The 4229-nt window shown below is 42.7% G+C and overlaps 1 long non-coding RNA gene across 1 annotated transcript; it reads right to left on the bottom strand.

The window, feature by feature from the left end:
• Window positions 1–1374: 1374 nt before the first annotated feature.
• LOC120878096 lies at window positions 1375–2112 on the bottom strand. Its single transcript, XR_005724455.1, has 2 exons — window positions 1962–2112; window positions 1375–1437 (listed from the first exon to the last, which is right to left on the bottom strand). It is a non-coding gene; the product is annotated as an uncharacterized LOC120878096 (long non-coding RNA).
• Between the last annotated feature and the right edge of the window lie 2117 nt (window positions 2113–4229).

Genomic DNA, 4229 nt, shown 5'->3' with positions numbered 1-4229 from the left:
AGTAACGCAGTCTATTCCACCAGGAGCCAGGCCAGGTATGATCACTTGGATAAGGTGGAGAACTGTGGTATCTTTCCACTGGAAAAATCACATTTTCCTTTTTTCCAGTTAAAAATTGTGGCTAATTCATAGATTCAAACTTTCTCTGAGTGGTTTAGGATCCATTAACAACCCTTGCCTGAACCAATCACAACAATGCAGGTTTCAACATTTTTCTGTGAAGAAGGTTCTCCCTCTCTCCCCCTTAGTTTTCCTCCTCCTCTCAGAATTTTATTAAAAATTAATTTATTCAGTATTTCACAATCAAGTACAGTCATTATTCTTGTTGATGCTCAAACTGTCCCAGATTTGGGCCAGTGAAAGCCCCTTCAAGCCAGCTCCTTTGTCCTTTTTGATAATCGCCTTCCACCTCTTGTTTTCAGGTACCACAAGATACTTCAAGCTCAGGCTCAGTTGGCATTAACCCTTTCTCTATGGGGTGCAGATTCCTTTTTTTGTAAGGAAGGATACTGAGAAACCAAGATTGACATTGAGTGTGCTCTTTGCCACTCACTATCCATTTCAATGGACAGAAACTAACCTATTAAAAAAAATGAAATCACATTCAAATTCAACATTGTTTTTAAAAAGTCTACTTAATGTCCACACTTGTATTTCTTTTCTCTTCCACTGAAAAGCTTGGTTTCTAATAATATTTTTACTAATTTTACCGTTTATTACTAACAAAGAGCTTACTGAATGAAATTTAAAATTTCCTGTACAGATACTGCACTGTGATCAAAGTTTACTAAAGATAATTATTTTTCCTATGTGATTACAGAACCAATTCTATATACAGTCAGGATAATTTTACACCATTCTAATAATTCTTTGGTAGTACATTCGTCTCACAATTACTTCTACCAGAGTCAGATACTCATTGCCTTAAAAAGAAAAAAGAATATTTAAAAGTAGTTGTGGCCTTCTGCCCCATCTCCTGCGTGCCACAAACATGCAATGTTTATGTGACTGTTTTACCAGAAGGAACACACTGGACCCCAAAGCAGAGGACAAGCAGCGCACGGTTCAGGCTCATGCACGATCAACATCACAAGTAAAACAGAAGGTTATAAAACACAGGAAAGGAAATGAGCTTTGGTCTGTGTGGGACCAGAAAGCTGAGGAAGAAGCTCACCGTGCAAATGCTGGGCTCAACTCAAGCCAGCGAACCTCCGCAATTGCCTGCATTTAAGATTAAAAAAAAAAACAACAAAACAAAAACCCATCACCACCACCATCATCAGCTCATTTATTTCAGAGTTGGAGGCCAGAAACAAATCTCCCAAGTTTCTCAAGCCATGTAAAGTATGAAAGTGAAACAAACTACCTTTTTTGGTCCCTTTTCAAGAAGTTCTTCCCCCCTGCTCTTCCATTGCGGCCGTCAAGATCCATCGCGACCTGAGGAGCAACCCCAGCCAATCCATCAAACCTAAGATCCTCAGAAGGCTAAGGTGAAACTGAACTTTACTACAGGGCGCCGGGCACAAGGGCGGAGCGCTCGCCCTGATGCTCCAGCTGCTTGTGGCCGCGAGGGTCCACGCGAGTACAGGGGCAGGGCGCTGGCCCGCCCTGGACTTTGCCCGCCTCCACCGCGGCTTCTGCCTCCCGGTTCCCCACGCCATCCATCTGCCCGCGGGCTCAGAGCCCGGCTGCCCGCACAGCGCTGGCTCTGCAGGCTCGGGGCAGCAGACTCCAGGACGCATAACTAGCGCGAAAAACAAAACAAAACCACACACACAAAAACTAGAGACTGGGGTGCCTCAAGAGCTCCCCGACTAAGTCTCACCCTTTTTGGTCCCCTTGGACTCGCCAATTGGAATCTCCCCTGCCCTCTCCTCCGAAACCCAACTCAGGAAATTAGAGAGCCCACCCATCCTCCCCCCGAACCTTCTCCGTCTAGTCCCCAGCTTCCCGCGCCCTACCTCGGGCTTTCCCTCGGAATGTTCACCAAGGCGTGAATCTTGGAAGTAGATTCATACTCCAGCGGAAAGGCGCGGCGGATGCGAACAGCGGGCTCGGCTCCTCTGAGCCTTGAAGAGCCGCTGGTCCAACACGCCCTGGCTTCCGCTGGGAGCTGGGAGCAGGGAGCGGAGAACTTGCGCAAAGCCCACGCCCGGTGCTCTGCGCTCGGCCAATCAGCCGCGGGCTCGGGACAGCTCCCGGCCGGTTCTATTGAATCCTGATTGCGCCAAATTATGAAACAGGTTGGAATTAGGGGAGGAATGTCCTCGTTTCTGTTGCCCCACAGCAAAAGGGCGAGCAGGGGAACGCTTATCAGCTGAATCACCGAGGACTTTTATGTTTATAGAGCCCTTGTCTGTACAAGTCCACGAAATTATGAGTATATAGATACTCCAATACTTTGGCCACTTGATGCGAAGAGTTGACTCATTGGAAAAGACTCTGATGCTGGGAGGGATTGGGGGCAGGAGGAGAAGGGGACGACAGAGGATGAGACGGTTGGATGGCATCACCGACTCGATGGACCTGAGTGTGAGGGAACTCCGGGAGATGGTGATGGACAGGGAGGGCTGGCGTGCTGCGATTCATGGGGTCGCAAAGAGTCGGACACGACTGAGTGACTGAACTGAACTGAACTGAACTGAGATATAAATGTCACTATACAATTCGCTTCTTGTGACGCGAGTAGATAAGGGAAATTTCCTTTGATATCGCATTCAATATATTCTAATAAAACAATCTCCAGCCTTGCCCATTCTGTAGTTAAAATTCCCTTCCGCTCTCATATTTTGTTTTTCATTAGAGTACCCACCGTTTGGTACTTGCTTTTTTTTAAAGTCATATTTTTTTTTCTTTATAACAACAAATTAAAGATATGGTGAAAAGATAAAATTCCCTTCCAAGCAGCATTATTTAAAAGGCCAGGTGAAATTTTTCTGCAAGTGTTTTTTTCAGTATGTTAGACAGTTTCTAAGGTGTATATGTTTATCCTTTATTTGAAGGGACGTACAAATAAATGGTCTTCCCCGGTGGCTCAGAGGAGAAAGAACCTACCTGCAATGCAGGAGATGGGGTTCGAACCCTGGATGGGGAAGATCCCCTAGAGAAGAGAATGGCAACCCACTCCAGTATTCTTGCCTAGAGAATTCCATGGACAGAGGAGCCTGGTTGACTGCACCACATGGGTTGCAGAGTCAGACATGACTGAGCGACTAACACTTTCTGCTTCAAGAAATAAATAGGAAGATTTTTTCTTAAATATATAAGTTGAAACGGACATTTCAGGGAAGAAATGTATGTAAAAGAGTGTAATATTTTTGGGTTTTAGCCATCGGGTGAGTCCCCTGTTTTTCTCAAGGTGTTTTAAAACTCTTATATTTTTATTTGGCTTCTAAAAGTACATGTTGCTTTAGTTGTAATTTAATGCCTTATCTACTGTTACCATTTACAGGTTTTTCTGGTCCTCTCTTTTCCTCAAATTGATGAAAAGTAAGTGCAATTGTGAAGACAATTCAAATTCATAAAGCTTCGTTAACTCACATCAGAGCTTTTCATACTTGTCAACCCAGGGGAAATGGATGTTTTTGTAACCTTTTGTCTTCATTCTCTGACTTAGAGGAGTTACCTCTCAGCTCACTGCAAAAGTTTAAAAGAAGAAAATCTTTTTAGTTTTTACAGCATAGTGTATTTTCTGTACTTTAAGTAACATATTTCAAAGCCATAATTTTCTATCTTTTATTCCAGATTTTCTTTGCCCTGATATTTTTTTTTCACTTAGCTATACAATCAGGTTTCTTTCTTTACAAACTGTTAATCAGACTTTCTAACAGACCACTCATATTCTCTTTGTTCTAATTGCAAATGTGTGTGTACAGCATCAGCCCAACCATTTAAAGGTTTAACACCCTTTGTTCCACCTGGGGCAAATGTATAAGGCTTTCCCTTTTCTCCCATGTGTTTTTCATCTGATTCATGCTTCTGCTCTTTTTTTCCACTTTTGTTTTACCCTGTCCCTCATTTAGTTTATGTGATCTTGTCATATATTCAATATTTTACGTATCCTTGAAAAATGCCCTATATCCTCCCTAAAACAATGCAGGATTTTTTTAAAATTCAAGTATAGTTGATTGTCAATGTTGTTAGTTTCAGGTATGCAGCAAAGTAATTCAGTTTTTTATATATATTTTTTCTTTTTCAGATTCTTTTTCATTATGGATTATTACAAGATA

The sequence above is a fragment of the Oryx dammah genome, unplaced genomic scaffold (assembly GCF_014754425.2).
Source record: "Oryx dammah isolate SB20612 unplaced genomic scaffold, SCBI_Odam_1.1 HiC_scaffold_18, whole genome shotgun sequence".
In the NCBI taxonomy this organism is placed as follows: domain Eukaryota; kingdom Metazoa; phylum Chordata; class Mammalia; order Artiodactyla; family Bovidae; genus Oryx; species Oryx dammah.
The sequence above is the reverse complement of the archived record's forward strand: the minus strand, read 5'-3'. Positions and strand labels throughout refer to the sequence as shown.